At 38.1% G+C, this 19,168-nt stretch overlaps 1 long non-coding RNA gene and 1 other non-coding gene across 2 annotated transcripts; both read right to left on the bottom strand.

Annotated features, from left to right (window-relative positions):
- Positions 1-4,955: 4,955 nt before the first annotated feature.
- Positions 4,956-5,027, bottom strand: trnah-gug (transfer RNA histidin (anticodon GUG)). Its single transcript has one exon. It is a non-coding gene; the product is annotated as a tRNA-His (tRNA).
- A 428-nt stretch (positions 5,028-5,455) lies between these two features.
- LOC146665390 (uncharacterized) lies at positions 5,456-14,119 on the bottom strand. The gene is made up of 4 exons (XR_014912599.1): positions 13,999-14,119; positions 12,242-12,274; positions 8,032-8,191; positions 5,456-7,812 (listed from the first exon to the last, which is right to left on the bottom strand). It is a non-coding gene; the product is annotated as an uncharacterized LOC146665390 (long non-coding RNA).
- Between the last annotated feature and the right edge of the window lie 5,049 nt (positions 14,120-19,168).

Genomic DNA, 19,168 nt, shown 5'->3' with positions numbered 1-19,168 from the left:
ACCAATATAGTCGTCGCCGCCTTTCTAGGAACAAAATTAATTTGACTTTTTAGCACTGCAGGGCACAACCACATCTTACAATGATGAAATCCTGTCATGTCATGAGGGAATTGAAAGCAGCAACATGCTTTCTATGAGTTTACTCCCAACAACCCACTCCAGCTGTGACACTTCGAGTGTGAAGAAAAAAATTTAAATGGACAAAAAAGCCTCTCTGATCCAATAAACCCCTGTGTGGATGAACCTGAAGTGTTTCTTGAGACTGCTTTTTCAGTGAGCAACACTGCAGTGCAATCACAGCCGAGGCCTTGAAGAAATGTTTGGAGGATGTTTTATTGCAGGTGGAGGGTGCAGCCACCCCAAACATCACCTTGAGCAGATTTCTGATGGAAACGTCAACATTTGTCTTCTCTCTACCTTCAGTCGGTGTCCTGACACCATGCCGCTGTTCGCAACCTCGCCTCAGCTGTCCATCATGCTTGGCAGGGATATTATTGTTCTGACCCAAGTAAAGCCAAGTCGTTCTGATGACTGATGAGCCTTCCCGATCAGACAGGACCAGTGGCAACAGAAGAAAGCAGTGCTCTGGAGAAATGAAAGTGTGGACATCAGAGATAAAATGCTGTCTGCCTGCTGTCAGGCACTTTTCAACGCCCAAAAGTAATGTCTGATGAGAAACTACAGAAAATTTTAAAGGATTTTGAAAAAATTATAAGCTGTTTTATAACAGTATTATTTTATTAACGTCTTCACTGATGATACAGATTCTCTATCTTATTTAATGTCTGTAGTGAAAAGGGGGGGAAAACAAAAATTATAAGATAAAAAGGTAAGATTATACAAATTCTGTACAGCATGTCTTAATTTGCTCTTTTTTTAAAAAAAAAAAAAAAGCAAAATAAAGCATTAGACAGTGTCTTGAAAACCTGACTCCTATTATATTTCACAAAAGTTTGTGTGGCTCCAGATTAATACCCAGTGAGTCCTATTTGCTTTAATTAGGAAACTGGAGCAATGGTTAACTTGTCAATATAACAATGACCTGGTGTACACAGACTTCACAAAGAAAAATTAGAGATGTCTGCTGCCAAATGGGTTTCTACAAAGTTCTGCATTAAAGAGATTTAAGTGTTAGAGTAGTATCAAACTTTAGTACTGTATGAACATGTTTTCATTTAATTATATATATTTTAATTGAATCTAGACTGAAGATAAAAGCAATTTAAATATAACCGATACCACAGTAGCTTCCATTGTCCACAACCAGTGAAGATAAATTACCAATGGTCAGAATTTCTAACACACAGGTGTCCCCATCAGATTTTAAGCAGCAGTTTTGTAAATGAGGAGCCACAGCATACGTGGCCCCAAGCTCTTTAATAAAATGAAGCTGGCTAATAAATTAAGCTTAATAGCTCACTATTTATATCAGACTAATGTGGCATAATGAGCTAACCCCTCAATTACAGCATGTTTCATTATATAACTGAATGTTCATTTTCATTTCATTGGATTCAGAGACTCAGGGAGGAGAGTTCAGCCTGTGGGATAAATCACTGGAAGTTTAAGAATTACTAGCATAAGTCAAAGTTTCACGGCAATACAAACACAGAAATTCAAACTCTAGTTACTCTAGGTCATTCATATACAGTTCTGTATGTGAATAACTAACAATTTTATCTTTGGACCACTTCATCAAAATGCCAGCTTAAAACAGAACTAAATGTTTGCAGTCAAGTAGCACACTCTGTACAGTAATAGAGGTTATAGCAGTCTGATTTAGGAAGAAGGAGCAAGATTTATTCAGATACAAACGTTTGTACAGACAGAGCTAACTATAAATGCAGGAAGAGATACAGGCTCCAGTGAACATATAGCTCTTCACTGACGAGCTGGCCTACTCCACCCACAGCAGCATTTCCACCTGGGCTAAACTTAGCAGAACAGGATCAGCTCTTCCACATTGTCATAGCTGATAGTGAAGACGCCAAGAAGATCAGAGATACAGGTCTGAGTTCAGGTCCAGAAGATTCACAGAAAACAAAACTGAAATTTATTAAGAGCCTCAAATGAAGACTTTGGTTCAGAAAAAGCTTCTTTTTTTTCTTTTTTTTTTGCTTTTTGTCACTTTAGAGGAGCAGACACCAGCCTTGTACACATAATTTCACATACTTTCAAGTTGCCCTGGTGAACTTTTTAGAAAAAACATTGGGTATTTAGACGCAGGGGAAACAAAACTACCCATCTTGAGTGGTGTTTGTGAAAGAAAGACCTTGTTAGAGGTGGTGAGGCCGAGCAGAGGGTCAAGCTCTCTGTGTTAGGAATGTTTGTGCCTGTTGGAGGTATTTCCCCTCTTTGTTGTGATCAGTGTTGGGTCATTACTCAAAAAATAATGTATTGCACATATTACACAGAATACTTTTCTTAAAATAATGCAGTATGTTAATGAATTACTCCCAGGAGAAACTAATTCACTATAATACTTGTTGCATTACCTGTCTTATAATTATCAGTTAATAATATAAACCTATAGGCTACAGTCCCACACAAGTAACTGTTTTATTTTTCCACACTGACTTTAAGTTGTTAGAAGTTAGGGCTGCTTTCTCTGACACACTTCTCACACTCCATCACATCGGTTTTCTCATGTCAGCCTAATCGCAAAACAAATGTATTACTTGTAACAAAGTTATTCTACAAGGGAGAGAGTGAGTATAACCACAAACCCACAAATGTTGATTCATAAAATCATGCATGCTGCTCAGAGTAATGTCAAGCCTGACAGTGAATAACCATGGTTACAGAGGGATACTCCATGTTTCACTCAGAAGTTCTGATGACTCACAATAAAAGATCTAATGTTGATATGACCATGCAAAAATCATGAGTGTATCACTGAAACCTAGTAAAATATGTGGTGTATGTACAGTCAATTACTTTTTTAAAAAAAAATAGGAAAAACCGTGCGCACTGTGTCACTAATGATACAGTATATTAAAATTTTCAAAAGTGAACGAATGCTTCATTTGAGTGTATTTTGTGTAATTTCCCCTATTTACACTTTGCCGTGCTATTTAAAGATACGCATCATGATTAAAATGGTATAAATGGAGAGTGATTGTTAACCCCCCCCCCCCCACCCCACAGCAAAATTAAATGAAAAACATGAATTAACTAAATATATAGCGATGTGCCTGCAGACCGACAGGTGGAACGGGCGCAGAACACATACTGCAGTGTTCTGCTGCATGTTAGTCAGCAGAACGCTGCCTAACATCTGTGGCTGCATTAAATATTGCAGCTGGGATTCAGTAGTGGCTCTAATGACTATTTTGCTCCAATAAAAAGCAGAGACAGAGGACGTGAGTTGCGCTCGACTGCAGGCTCTCCCTCGCCTGTTTACTACACAGAAGTTTACATCTTTGGTTTCTGTTCATTTACACATGCGTTCATCTTTTCTCCACACATTCCTCTTCTAACAAAAGGATCACATTCAGTAAGGTTCACATTTTAAATCCCCTTGGTTTCCTTGTGTTTTTTATGTATAAGTCGATGTCATCCAGGGAAGGACGGACGTTGTTTTGCTGTGCTGTATTTTAATGTGAAGTGTACATATTTATTTTTTATATTGCATGCATTGGTTATATTTTTGTGCAGTGTTTTATTTAGTTTGCATGTTTTAGTTGCCGGCAAATTGTCCTGGAGAGACTCCGCCTTTTCCCCCGTTTTTACTAATTGGACACACCTGAGAGAAAAGAAAAGGTAATTTACAGAGTGCTCAAGGACACATAAGAGGTTTGGAGCCGGTGTTCAACAAAAATGTAACACGGAGAATGCGAGACAGACAGAGGAAAGACACAGACGATCAGAGGGGAGAGCGAGAGACGATCAGAGAGTAGAGATGATCAGATGGAGCAGACGACCAGCGACTGGGAAGAGAGATTACCAGCGACTGGAAAGGGGAAACGATCAGAGGAAAAAAAGGCAGATGACCAGCGACTAGGGACGCGTAGCGGCAGTCTGGTGGCAATAACTACAAGAGCCAGCTCGTGCACTGCGGGAGAACAGAAGCAGTGAGATCGCGGTGCCGATTGCAGTTTGAGGAAGCGGCGGGCGGAGTTGAGAGCTCTGCCCACCCGGGTAAGTCTTTGACTTATCCTTTTTATAAAGTAAACTGCCAAAGGAATAGTGACTGCCGCTCCCTCCCTTTCTTCAGTGCACCAGGACGTGGAATGCGGGGAGGAAGGCGAGGACTCCGCTGGGTTTCCCTCTTTTAATACTACGCTGGACCTCTTAGTTTTCTGTGACTTTTAGGCCGTGGTGGATTCCACTGGACTTTTAATGTTGTGTGTTATTGATTTTTATTGTGTCTTCCCTTGGCCAAGGTTGTTTTAATTCATTTTATATTTTTAACTATTTAAACATAATAAATTATATTTTTAATTCTACAGTTTTGTTTCGTGTGCTTTTCCCAAAAGCACTGCTCTGCCCGCTTTGAGGAAGGTTTCCTTCCTTTTAAAAAACACAAACCATCTTGGAAACATAATCAGCCTTTCCGCTCCGGTGTCACATCTACAAAATAAAAATCCCTTAGGTCCTCTTATTTATAACAAATCTGTAACTAAATTCTGCTGCTGTCTAGCTTCAAAAATGTGTCTGTGCAGTAGCGTTAACACTGCGATTAACCTGCTAAGCATTACCGTTGTAACGTTTCTTTATATCGTAACACGTGCAACAATACATCACAACAGGAAATAATAAAGAAATATATTCCACAATCTCCCAAAATTCCAAATATACGAGACTCTGTTTACATGTAGAAGCATACTGAGTGAGATCTAGGTTACGTAGAACTCATGTTAATCAGATAGATAAATAGAACTATATTAATCCCTTGGGTTTGTTTCTCCGAGAAATTCAGTAAAATGAAATGTCCCAATGACGGTGCACCTCTCTGCCGTGACCCGGATTCGAACCGGGGTTGCTGCGGCCACAACGCAGAGTACTAACCACTATACGATCACGGCGAGCTAACCGGGACGCAGTCACGCACTTATAAAACTTTTAGTGACTTCAGGATTAAAGGTGTGTCCAGGAGCTACATTTGCCACAAAATAAAACATACGCAGTACTGCAAGTGGAAAACAACTCGCACTACAACTGGCAGGAAAGTTCTTGTTCAGTCCATCAGACTAACACACAAGAAAAGGTTTTAGGCCTTTTATGTGCATTGCAATTAGTTAGCGCACGCTACTAACCTGTTTTATACAGAAAAGGCAGAGACAGGGGAAGAGCTGCGTTCTGTCTGCAGGCTCTTCCTTGTCTCAAGCTGGTTTTATGATAGAGCGAGCGTGTCTGCTGTCCGCTCCACTCCATACATTCTGTATTTAAGTAGAAGTACAGACACTTGTATTAAAAAACACTCAATTGAAAGTTGGAGTACTGATTCAACTTCTTTATTCAAGTAAAAGTGAAAAAGTACATGCTGCAATGTACTCAAACTAAAAAGTAGCTTCTTCAAGGACAATTCTACCATCTATTTTATGCACAGGTGACTGGAATTTCTGCCATATTAATATAATACAAAAATAATGTTAGTATCCTAACATTAGTATCCTAACATCCTAAAAGATCCTCAGGATTTTCTACACAGGCGCTGTGGAGAGCATCCTCACACAGAACATGACATCGTGGTTTGGGAACAGCTGTGTGAAGGACCAAAAAGCTCTCCAGAGAGTGATCCGTACAGCAGAACGCTGCTGCAGGATTGCTCTCCCCCCGCTTCAGGACACCTACACCAGGAGATGCCGGACTAGAGCAGCGCAGATACTGAAGGACCCGTCCCATCCAGGCAACAAACTGTTCCAACTTCTGCAATCTGGTAGAAGGTTCCGCATCTTCCGGGCAAGGACAGAGACTCAAGAGGAGCTTCTATCCCCAAGCCATCCGTGCCCTAAACACACACACCCGCCCTCTCACATCATCTATAATTGACTGAGACAGGACTCTTCCAGACACTAAACCAAGGCACAATGTACATTTCAATTCCTTTAATTTTAAATATGTTTATATTGTCTATCCTGTAAAATAGTCAGATGTCTATTCATATTAATGTACAGAATTCACCTGCTTGCTGCTACTACTGCAAATTCACCCAGTGTATATACTATATATATATATATATATATATATAACCTCTTTATCCTGCACAAAACTACCCAGTATTTTCATGGAACATTTGAATAACACAAAGTTAGTATACAGTTAGTATAGATTCACAATATATAATATACAAGTCCATTATGTGATTAAAAAGGACATTATTTATTATTATATATCTTTAAGTCTGCAGTTTAGCTTAGTGTCACTAAGCAGTCCTTACCATTAAACCTAACCTCTCTTACCCAGCCAACATTTATATGTGGGGCCCATATGGTTTGGAAATGGGCTGAAAAATGGGCCCCATATAGGATTGTCCGCGGGTTCCGTAATGGCCCCATATTAAATGCCCATATAGGTGTTATGTTAGGAAAATCTGGGAACTAAATGGGCCCCAACTGGGAAAAGTACACAGAAACCCACCTGGGCCCCATCTTTCAAGTTTTTGTGGGTACCATGTAGGCACCACATAGGCTAAAAAAGTGGGTTTTAAGTGGGATTGTCCGCAGGTTCCATAATGGCCCCATTTTATAAGCCCATCTCGGTGTTATATTGGTAAAATCTGGGAACTAAATGTGCCCCAACTGGGAAAAGTACACAGAAACCCACCTGGGCCCCATCTTTCAAGTTTTTTGTGGGTACCATGTGGGCACCACATAGGCTAAAAAGTGGGTTTTAAGTGGGATTGTCCGCGGGTTCCATAATGGCCCCATTTAATAAGCCCATCTCGGTATTATATTGGTAAAATCTGGGAACTAGATGGACCCCAACTGGGCAAAGTACACAGAAACCCACCTAGGCCCCATCTTTCAAGTTTTTGTGGGTACCATGTGGGCACCACATAGGCTAAAAAGTGGGTTTTAAGTGGGATTGTCCGCGGGTTCCGTAATGGCCCCATTTTATAAGCCCATCTCGGTGTTATATTGGTAAAATCTGGGAACTAAATGGGCCCCAACTAGGCAAAGTACACAGAAACCCACCCGGGCCCCACCTTTCAAGTTGTTTTGTGGGTACCATGTGAGTACCACATAGGCTAAAAAGTGGGTTTTAAGTGGGATTGTCCGCGGGTTCCATAATGGCCCCATTTTATAAGCCCATCTCGGTGTTATATAGGTAAAATCTGGGAACTAAATGGACCCCAACTGGGCAAAGTACACTGAAACCCACCTAGGCCCCATTTTTCAAGTTCTTAGTGGGTACAACATGAGGAAAACATGAGCTAAAAAGTTGGAATGGCATTAGCAGTGGGTTCTGTATTTGCATCTTATTTCTAGTTTGAATTGCCTAAGTTCTGGCACTGAGTGGGCCCCATGTAGTAAAACAGTCACAAAATCAATTTTTCAGACGGCTAATACGGGTGATTTTACGTAACTGTATTCCAAAGTGCGTAAACGTTTAAAAACTAGAAATGTCAAACTACAGCAAAATTCCTTAGATATTTGGAACTGTAGCAACATGGGGAAAAAGTCAGATGGAAAACTCAAAAGCTTATCTTGAATCAGCAGGGTTTGTTTTTTTACAGAGCCGTAAGTCTATTTTGTACCCTTGCAGCCCTCGGTCCTCCTCTGTCTTTAGCTCCACTGAACCACTTGGACAGAGCCTTCTCTGCTTCTTGCAAGTTGACTTTTGATGTTAAATAATTCTTCAGTGCCTCTGCAAATGAAGAAGAAGAAAAACGGGCAAGCCAAAGTAAAGTTAATCTTAGCTTACTTCATTTGGTGATGATTTTCAAAGAACAATGTTTATTTCACTTTATTGCCTCAAAAAATATATACAAATTGCATGATAACCAATCTCAGTTACACTTTCAAACACTTTATTAAAAAAGTTTAGTTTTCTAAAGTTCAAATGTCTCAAGTGAAACTAACTTACCATACACAACATTAAAAAGACGCAAATCTCTGAACTTTTTTTCCCCATGTCGGCCAAGCATGTTGTACTCCACAGCCAGCTCAGGTGATATGAGGAATTTCATCATCCTTCTTGTGGCATCGTCTACACTTGTTTCCCCTGTATCTGCTACCATGGCAACCTGAGGGGAACATACAAAAAGGACAGATTAGATACTGGCATCTGGTTAGGATGCCTCCCTGGTGAGGTGTTTTGGGCACGTCCCACCAGGAAGAGACCCAGAACACCCAGGACATGCTGGAGGGACTATGTTTTTCGGCTGGCCTGGGAATGCCTTGGGATTCCCCCGGAAGAGCTGGGCCAAGTGCCTGGAGAGAGCGAAGTCTGGGCCTCTCTACTTAGTACCGGATTGGGTCGAGGGGCAGCAGCCTAAGCTTAAGATAATGGACCGGAATGGAGGATAAATGGACACTTTACATATTACTTAATGTTTACTGTGTGGTGATAAAAAAAAAAATGGTAGTAAACACAAGCTAAACTAAAAAAATTAATTCCGCTTCCTTAACCCTTTATCCCCAATAATGTTACGCAGGATAACTGGTAGGTCTGGTAGGTTTTTTCCTCTACTGTATACTATATGAATGTAATCAAGGATTAATAACAGAAAGAAAAAAGAAATTGAAATTTTGCCATTTTTACTAAAGGCAATCAAAATGTACATGAATAAAATATTTAAATTAGTCAATTCAAATTAATAACTCTAAAACACTGAACAAAATTAAGTATTTGACCCTGTGGTTTATTTTCGGACATCTCTTTTCTTCTAAAAGTCCAGGCGTGTTGGGCCCCTGGCAGAGCTCAGGTTTGACGAGACAGGTTTGGAAAAACCTGTCGCTGGCGACTTTTTGGGGGCTAAAGGGTTAAAATAAATAGGAATTGGCCAAAATTTGTATAAACTATGAAATAGCAGAACAAAAGTAAAAAAAAAAATCTTTATCTGTTATCAGAATCAAATATTTGATTAGAATAAAAAATTTAACTTTCTGGAAGATTTCTCGTTACATCTGTCATAAAAGTAACAACATCTCAGAAAAGAAACATGATAGCAACAGAAAAATATGATAGCAGTGTGATGTGATGGTCCCTGGCCAGATTTTTACACATATTATAAGCCCTGTGACACAAAAACCACAGAACTCTGACACGCACAGACTGTTTTCCTTCGTGCTAATGAAGAAAAATGCTGGTCTGGTATGTAAAAGGGAATTTATTCTTCCAGGACCTAAAGCTCCGTAATGCAGCCCTCCAACAGCCAAACCTATCTGTTCTCTGATTGTCTTGATGCATGCTCAATCATCCAGGTAAGTAAATCTCCAAAAGTTGATTCTGTTCATCTGGACGTAGCGCTTGCAGCATTTTCTCCCACTGAAAATGCTACGTCCAGATGAACAGAATCAACTTCTGGAGATGTTCTCTGATTGGATTGTTTAATTGGTGATTGACATGAAATTGACCAATCAGCTGAAAGGAAGAAAAATAGGGTCAAAATTTGGATGTGTAAGTATAAATCCACACACAGCCAGGAAAGCCGAGCGCAGAGTTGTTTGTAGCACCAATTCAGCCAGAGTGGAGCCAGATGGATTTTCCATCCATCCACACTGTAAAGTCTATAGACCAGCAAGTGATAAATTAACAGTGTTGTTGGTATTTTCTAAAACAGTTGTATGCAATAGGAATTGCTGTTTATAGTCCTCCTGTATATCTGCATGTTCCCTCCCAATTAAAACCTGTGATAATGGAGATTCAAATTCATGTCATACCTATACCAACAGTTATCAAGTATCCAGATCGACCTTTACTGATGTGCTCTGTCAGTGCGCCCCAGGGCAGCTGTGGCTACAATGTAGCTTGCCATCGCCAGTGTGTGATTGTGTGTGTGAATGGGTGAATGACTGAATGTAGTGTGAAGCGCTTTGGGGTCCTTAGGGACTAGAAAAGCGCTATAAAAATGCAGGCCATTTACCATTTAAAGGAAAATTGTTATTTCCATGTATTTTCCTGTTCTGCCTTCAACTTTGAGGACTTCCCCCCACATTTCTAGTTGTGACAGTGCACCTACAACAAAAAAAATCTGCTGTGATTTACATTTGTTGAAAGAGCAATTTTGTAAAATAGTCTATTTTTGTATGCACAGTTTACAAATCTGTCCTGTACAGCATGGACTGATTGCATGCTAAAAAGTTGTTGCTTAAAAATAAAACAATAAATTTTTAATTAATAACATCAGCAGAAAGCCTTGTTATTAATTAGATGTACAATTTCTATAGAATACGAAACAACTCAGTTCATTTTTGATCATATCAATACCAGCATATTACACAACTAGTGATGGGATTTTCGTCTTTTTTTAGAAAGCCGGCTCTTTCGGCTCCCAACCGGCTCTTCAGGTTGTTTTGTTGCTTTAATTAATTTATTATTAACAACAATATAAAATTATGAACAAAAGGAATTACTAATGTAAAAAAAGAAATGTGGTTTTATTTATATATGTTTATATATAAATATATATGGTGGCCCCTAGAGACAAAGCATGTACAAACTCCAAAACCCATTTCTAGCGTCAACTGAACTTCCAAAACAGAGCTATCTAGATCACTTAATTTACACAATTGAAATCATATGTGTATTTTTTGTGTATTTATACACAAGCACTCATATATATTCATAAAAAATTCCAAAAGCTGTTCATTTACCTGTTACTACCACACACCAAATCCGGTCGTTGGTACTTCCTGGCTTGTGTAGCCACTAGGTAACAAAATCTCAACACTGTGCCTAGCATCCTGGAGCACTTCTGTTGTGTTTTGTACGTGCTTTGGAGTTTGTACGTGCTATGGAGTTTTTACGTGTTTTGGGGTTTGTACGTGCTTTGTCTCTAGCAGCCACCGTAAATATACTTTTATTTATTCTCTCCACATAAAATGTAATAAATAAATCATATAATACAAAAAAAAACAACTATTTACATTTCAACTTTTAACTATTTAAATTTTCAGCTTTTTCCTTTTAAACAAATTTAAAGTGAAACAACACAAAACACTGCAAACCACAACACAATTAAATATAAATTATAATATGAAAACAAACAGAAGATGCACATTCTCTGTCATATGGGCCTGCATGAATAAACTTTCTGAATCCTTTATCATCCGCAATTGAAAATAGTTGTGGATGATTACTATACCTTTCTAATGTGACGTTGTTGTCCCTGGCTCTCTTTCTCTCTCTCTCCCTCCTGCTCTGTTACTGTGCTACTGCGTGTGTAACAACCGCCCCTCCCCCCTCTTCCCAGCGCAAAGCACAAGGCTCGCGTGCAGAGTGAAGCGAAAAAAGTGCGAGAGAGAGAGGGTGAGAGAGAGAAAAAACACACGCTTGTGACGTTCACTTCAAAGAGCCGTTTCATTTTGACCAACACATCACTAACAACCATGATGAAAAACGCTCATCTGCTTCCATCACCATCAGCTGATTAACATTGAGCTGCTGCAGTCAACACCATCAAACTAATTTACTGTTTAATGTTATGTTATTGAATGCTTTTATTTTTAAATCTTTACCAGCGCTTAAAGACTGTAGATGTTCACACCTGGTGTTAGAAAACCGAGCTCACTGCAGTATTTTTTTTTATAACAGGAAATTTAAATTTTTATTGGTTACCGTGTTTATTACCACTTTTATCAGTAATGTACTTCCTATAAAATATGGATTTGATAAGTTACCGGTTTATTGAAATCAGCTAGTGAACACATCGATCACTTTATTGAACTACACGCCTTACACTCTTGTGAGCTCTGGTTACTAACAGCAGGTGTGAATGTTTGGAGTCCAAAACGCAGATAAAGATTAGAATAACAAGGCAATGTAAAATCAGTTTAATGCAGTTGACAGTAGCAGCTCAGATGGAAATCAGCCAATTGTGAGGAGAGCAGAGGACCAAAACTGTCAGAGTTGTGGGTCAAGTGAAGAGAACACTGTTGGCATTATTGTTAGCATAAAAGATGAAAATTAAATAAATGTTAAATTTTAAAATAGATCATTGCCTCCTGTGCCTAAATAAATATATATACTTAATACCAATAAAAAAAAAGGATGCCCCAAAGACCATCACTTTTCAAAAATAATAATAATAATAATAATAATAAGTAATACAAATAATATGAAAGTTACTTACATGTCAAAGATGGTGCTTGTGATCTTGAAGAATCTAAACGTGATAAGGAAATGAAAGAAAGTGCATGAGAAAATACAAACATTTTTGTTTTTTCCCAGGATAATTCAATATAAAAGATTCTCTTACTAATGCACAAAATGAACAGTGTAATTAAAAGTTTGAAAGGCACTGCATGTGTTTATATGATAAACTGACTAATTCAAGCAGCAAACACTAGCAATGCAAAAATGTATCTAACTAGCTGACAGACTTTAAAGTCACAGGAAGATATATCAAAATGGTGACTTATGCCAGAACAAATGACTTGACAGACATAAATCCTAAATTCCTTTAAGTAAAAAAGGAATTACTTTTTTATAAGTGGTCCCTAGTGGTTTTCAAATTATTACATGGCTTGTTAATTTTTTATTAAATTATTAAGAAGCCAGATGAGTTCAAAACATTTACAAATTACTATAAAGCACTATCCAAACTTCAAATCAAGTGGCAAAATCTCCAAATTAAAAGTACTCACAAACTATAAAAATTTGATTATACTTAAAAATATGCAAAAACTAATTTAGTGGAATTTTTACCTGCTCAAGAATACATTGAACATGCAATATTTAATTGAAAAGAACAAAATTTGTGTACTTTTAGAAAGGATTATTAAATATTTGGGGATACTAGACATAAAGAGGGTCTCGTACATTTACGGGCATCTAATTTCCTGGATTTAATGGTTTAAAAGTTTAATAGGTCTTTGAAGTTGATAATAAAATTGAGTCCATTATTAGCAAAAAGAATTAAAAAAAAAAAAGAGCAAAAAAATGCTTAATATATAATAATTGTTTTAAACTTAAGCTTTGTAATTGTAGCAGATTTCATTATGTCTGTAATTTTTTATTTAGCCCCACAGTAGTAAAAGCCATAAATGGGAGTTAGATTTATTACTAGTATTTTACACAGCATTCAGCTATAATAACATGTTCTGCATTTTCCTACTTCACCATCTGATCTGAACAGCTGCACTCTCTTAATTAATTAATGACCTAACATTTCTCAGTAACCAATAACTAGATGGAACAGCACAGTATCTAAGAGAGTGATCAGACAGTGTTTGAGCTAAAGACGCTGTGTGTTTCTTTTGGGGGCTTTTTACACACTGATCCACCACCGTTTTCCCATAGTACAATGCATATCTGGTAACATTACCGTATTCAGATCAGAAAACCGTTTCAGCTGCAGGCATCTACTCCTGTAATTTAAACAATCACCTTGCTACACTGCACATGAATATTACGTAACATGGTATGACTAGCTCATGTTCAGACATTTAAGATACTGTTCAGCCATTTTGTTTACTGGGTAGTGCATAATGGCCGAGTTAGCTGAGCAGGAATCCACTAAAGCCAAAAAAATAATATAAATTTTTTTAATTAATTACAAAAACCTTATAGGAAAACCCAAGAAACAGTTGCAGAAGCACAGAAAAAAACTGCCGTGTACGTTATAGTGTGTAAATTCAAAAACTGTATAGAGAGAATGGTGCAATGAAAACAGAATAAGATAAGATGAACTTTATTGAGTAGAATATAGGCAGTAAGAGTTTTTTAATTAACTTTAAATTATGTTTGCCAAAGACAATGCAGCAAATTAACCCAGTTCTACCTGCTAGCTAAAGATGTTATGCTTCTCCCCCTTATACCGTTTAGGACGACTATAGAAAGTTACTAAAATAACCATTGATGAAAACGTATCAAACTTTAAGTATTTACCTTTGTCATAGTTTTCGATTCTTTGGTATCCTTTTGTCCTCCACGTTCTTAAACACCAGGGAGAGAAAAGGCGCTACAGACGAAAGACCGCGAAGACTAGACGCTAGGCGGTGCAATCTGCTCCTCCCTCTTTTTAAACGAGCCAATAGGAGCTGCTCACATTAAAAACAACTTTATTTAAAAAGTCGTTTTACACCTGATACAAAAATTTTAAAAGTCAAACAATGCACAAGTTTAAAAGAACAATTTTATTTTTAAAAGTTTTTTAAGCATAGGGATGGTTAATATGTTTTAAAAAGTAATATATAATATTTATCAAAAAGTGTCACCCAAATCAACATCATAATAAAAATATAATTAATAAAAATATAATAATGATAAGAAGAAGAATAACAGTTTACCTAAAAGCTCTTCTAACATTAGACTGGTTTTGAAAAGTTTCAATAGTGTCAATACACCATAAGGACAAGGGAGTTTCACAGTTGAAGTGTGACTGCTTGAAAGACCCCATTCCCTCTCCTTTCCACTAGTTCAAAGAAAATATAAATTATTTCTGGTTATATAATTTGAGGGCACAAGTTTGAAGAGTAACATTTTAACAGATCGGTAATATACTTCAGGAGCTTTACTGGATCTGATTAACCAAAACTTCCATCTTCCATGTAACTAACTGTCTTTTCTCTAATACAGTAGAGTGTGTCTGATCTACTAAAAATCCTCAACTGCATGTTTGCTCAAGTAAATAGTCTTAATTGTTTGAACAACCAGTAATCCTTAATTTGCAAATGCCAAATCTGGATTTTGTCTGTGTAATTCACTTTTATCTTAGGTTTTTTATTCGTATTTTTTGCTTTTCTTTTTTTCTACTCTTGTGTCCGTTTTAATCACTTATTATTGCTGCTGTGACAAGTGAATTTGCCTAAGAAGAATCATGAAGTCCTTATTTTATCTTATCTGAGCCTCACCATGCAGCCTACCATGCAGAGTTCACATTAAGTACATAAAATGAAATCTAAAATTAAAAAGTAACCAGTTTCAAACCAGTTATTTGGAATAGTGTGCAGAGTGTTTTGAGTAACATTGAATGTTCAAAAACACCAAAGTTCCTATAGTCTCACTTGACAGCTGGGTTGTAGTGTCTGATAACACATAACATCTTGAGGTCTCAATGTGGACTTTGAGTACATTTGCTAGCCAAGGCTAAATACTGAGAGGGTCAAAAATGAAGGGTCAAGAACATCTGACTGTACGTAAGGGTAGCAAAAGTGATAGACTGAGGTTGTGCCAAATATGTTAAAGTTAGGGTGATTTCTTAGAGAATGGTACCACATGGGTGCCGTCTGCAGGTTATAAAAGAGAGTTATGTTCATACTTTCTTTTGAGATTATTTTTACAATTTGACTTTCAGAACTCCCTGGGTTGTGCGCAATCTGTGATGGGCTTGTTTGGAATAAATCCTCCTTTATTCAAATAACACTTTCTCAGGCTCTTCACAGAAGAAGAATCCTCACATAAGCATGTGCTACCATTTTGAACCAATGTACACATTTACCATCACTAACCCAACTAGGACCTACATTGGATGCCCACCCATATGGATTTGATGTTAGAAACGCAAGTGGGTCCCATATATACTAAACAATCTTGAGCCCATGTAAAATATATGCCCATATTAATTTAACACAACCCATTTGGGGCCCACATAGACATGTTTTCAGGGTCTGACTTGCATTTGCCCATGTGTGACACATATAGTTTGACCAGGTGGGCCCCACCTATGTCATCAGTACCAAAAAATATATACCGATTACCTCACTTTGCCCCACCTGGGGCACACAGCAAATGCTTTTCTTTAAATGACTGTGTTTGCCCATGTCTAACCCAGGTGAAAAACCCAAGTGGGTCCTACGTGTGTTTCCCATTTTGAAACAAGTGAAGTGTTTCCCATATTTGACCCAGCCAGGACCTACTATATGTTTCCACTCGGTTTTGCCCATATGGCTTTAATGTGAGAAACCTAAGTGGGTCCCATATATACTAAACAATCTTGAGCCCACATAAAATATATGCCCATATTAACTTAACATAACCCATATGGGGCCCACATAGACATGTTTTCAGGGTCTGACTTGCATTTGCCCATGTGTGACCCATATAGTTTGGCCAGGTAGGCCCCACCTGTGTCATCAGTACTAAAAAATATATACTGATTACCTAACTTTGCCCCACCTGGGGCACACAGCAAACGCTTTTCTTTAAATGACTGTGTTTGCCCATGTCTAACCCAGGTGAAAAACCCAAGTGGGTCCTACGTGTGTTTCCCATTTTGAAACAAGTGAAGTGTTTCCCATGTTTGACCCAGCCAGGACCTACTATATGTTCCCACTTGGTTTTGCCCATATGGCTTTCATGTGAGAAACCCAAGTGGGTCCCATATATACTAAACAATCTTGAGCCCACATAAAATATATGCCCATATTAACTTAACATAACCCATATGGGGCCTACATAGACATGTTTTCAGGGTCTAACTTGCATTTGCCCATGTGTGACCCATATAGTTTGACCAGGTGGGCCCCACCTGTGTCATCAGTGCTAAAAAAATATATTGATTACCTAACTTTGCCCCACCTGGGGCCCACATAGACATGTTTCAGGGTCTGACTTGCATTTGCCCATGTGCGACCCATATAGTTTGACCAGGTGGGCCCCACCTATGTCATCAGTGCTAAAAAAATATATTGATTACCTCACTTTGCCCCACCTGGGGCCCACATAGACATGTTTTCAGGGTCTGACTTGCATTTGCCCATGTGCGACCCATTTAGTTTGACCAGGTGGGGCCCACCTGTGTCATCGATACTAAAACATATATTGATTACCTAACTTTGCCCCACCTGGGGCACACAACAACAGCCTATCCTTAAATGACTGTGTTTGCCCATGTCTATCCCAGGTGGAAAACCCAAGTGGGTCCTACATGTGTTTCCCATTTTGGACCAAGTTAAGTGTTTCCCATGTTTGACCCAGCTAGGACCTACTAAAAGTGCTCACTTGGGATGGCCCATATGGGTTTAATGTGAAGAACCCAAGTAGGCCCCATACAAAAAGCCCAGTTTGAGCCCATGCCCACATGGTACCCATCCAGCCCGAGCAAAAACCAGGTGGGGCCCATATATACATGTTGGCTGGGTATTTTAGCCAATAACACTGCTCACAGACAGTCTATGTGTTTGCTGATGGTTTTTGAGCTAGAAATGTTGAAACCTTCTTCTTCTGTAGCACTAGCTAGATGCTGACTACAACATAAGGACACCTGCACTCACCCACTTTAACCCCTGAGGATAAATGCTATAAATGATACAGCTGAACATAAAGCAACAAGACTCTTTTGAAAATGTATAAAAGGAGTAGAAAGTATAGATATTTGTGTTAAAATGTAGGGAGGAAAAAGGGAAAAGTTGTCAGAAAAATAAATACTCAAGCACAGATAAGTACAGATACCTTTATTACATTTTTTCATACTGTTGTTTCTGCAATAATAAACAGGATTAATATCGTCTTGTTAATTAACACATTTAATATTATAACATAAATTACCTCTAAAATTATATTTTATTCAATTATTTATTTTATGGTTAAACATTTTGTCCTTTAAACATTGAATTGCTTTACTTTCTCCCCTCGACGTTATCATCTGTTCTAGAAAATAATAATGCTGAGCTGAGGGCTATGAGAAGATAAACATCACACTCTTATTCTTCTTGGGCACCTCCTGGACTTCCTATGTCCATCTGCTTGCCCTGAGCTGCTCTCCAGTTTGTGCCACTGATGTTAGACCTGTATGCGCTCTGCTCCACCCTCTGCAGTGCTGGTGGAGAAAGGATCTGACAGCGAGATTATGATGTTAGAAAGCTTTTAGTTACATGTACGTCTTTCTCTCTGACAGCAAAAGTTTTGGCAAAGGAACTCGTGGGGTTTCTGGTTTCACTTTGAAGGGAGTTATATACCGTAGATGCTCAGTGAACGACTCACCAGGCAACATGTAACAAGGCTTTCTTTTGAACATCACACTGATCTGAAGCTCACTGTGTGTGTTGTCGGGATAGACAAACAGTAGGTGCATGCATCACTGCTGGTAAAATGATCTCATTGCAGTTAACAGATTCACCTACAGACCAGCATAGGATCCGATTTTAGAATACATTTTTATCTACCCACTGATCTCACTCAAACTCTATCACGTTCAAAGTTTACTTGAAGTTTTCAAAGAACAGTGAAACACAAAAGCAAAAACAAAAGCAATTCCATGTGCAGGACCTGGAACAAAAAGCTACCTGCTAATTATTAAAATACTCAAATAGTAAAGTTCTTGTGTGCAGCTGGTTAAAGGTGTTCCTTAAGTGCTGTACAAGTTACCATCATACTAGTAAGGAAGCCCTCTTTCTTACACAACAAATTAAGTTTCATTTTAAAATTCAGTTATCTCAATAAGTAAGAAAAATATTGATTGCTTTAGTTTTATCATCTTCCCACAGTGCCTACAGTTAAAGGTGATACACTTGAAACCACTTCTTCAATCATTTGTTAAACATGTCAATAGATGTACTGTTTTATTACAGTATAACCCTGAACTCAGAAGTTCTGTACAGTTTGTTACTGCTCAATAGTATCTGACCTCAATTTGCTTAAATGTTTTGCCAGTCTTCAATGTAAAATTCCTTTAGTTGTATGATGTTCAAAAGTTTTCTTTGATCTAATTCCTGCATAACATTTCATTGGCATTAAATTCTAGACTTTCATTAAACTCATTTGTCTTAAGCAGTTCTTGGTTGGTAGTGTGATTATCTTGTCATTTTTTAAAAAAGTCCACTTTTGGTTCAACAACTTGCGGTCAGATTTTCCCAAATTACCTCAAAGCACACTTTGATACATTGCAAAATTTTAATTCCATAAATAAACCCAGCTGTTATCTCAGATGCTCTCTGCATCATCTTTAGGTTTCAATATGGATGCACAGACCAGCACATTTTTAGCCAAGTTTCTTGTGAGACTGTCCTTAGTTTTGCAAACAAGAACCAATCAAAGTGTGGGACATTGTCTAAGCCATGTGGGATGAGGGTAGGACGGGAAATAAAACACACACTTCAGAGGCAAACTGAAACCAGGT

Source organism: Rhamphochromis longiceps, linkage group LG7 (genome assembly GCF_057381845.1).
Source record: "Rhamphochromis longiceps isolate RC_006_pf linkage group LG7, R_longiceps_female_GT1.1, whole genome shotgun sequence".
Lineage (NCBI taxonomy): Eukaryota > Metazoa > Chordata > Actinopteri > Cichliformes > Cichlidae > Rhamphochromis > Rhamphochromis longiceps.
Note: the sequence above shows the minus strand (reverse complement) of the source record. Positions and strands in the feature narration are given on the sequence as shown.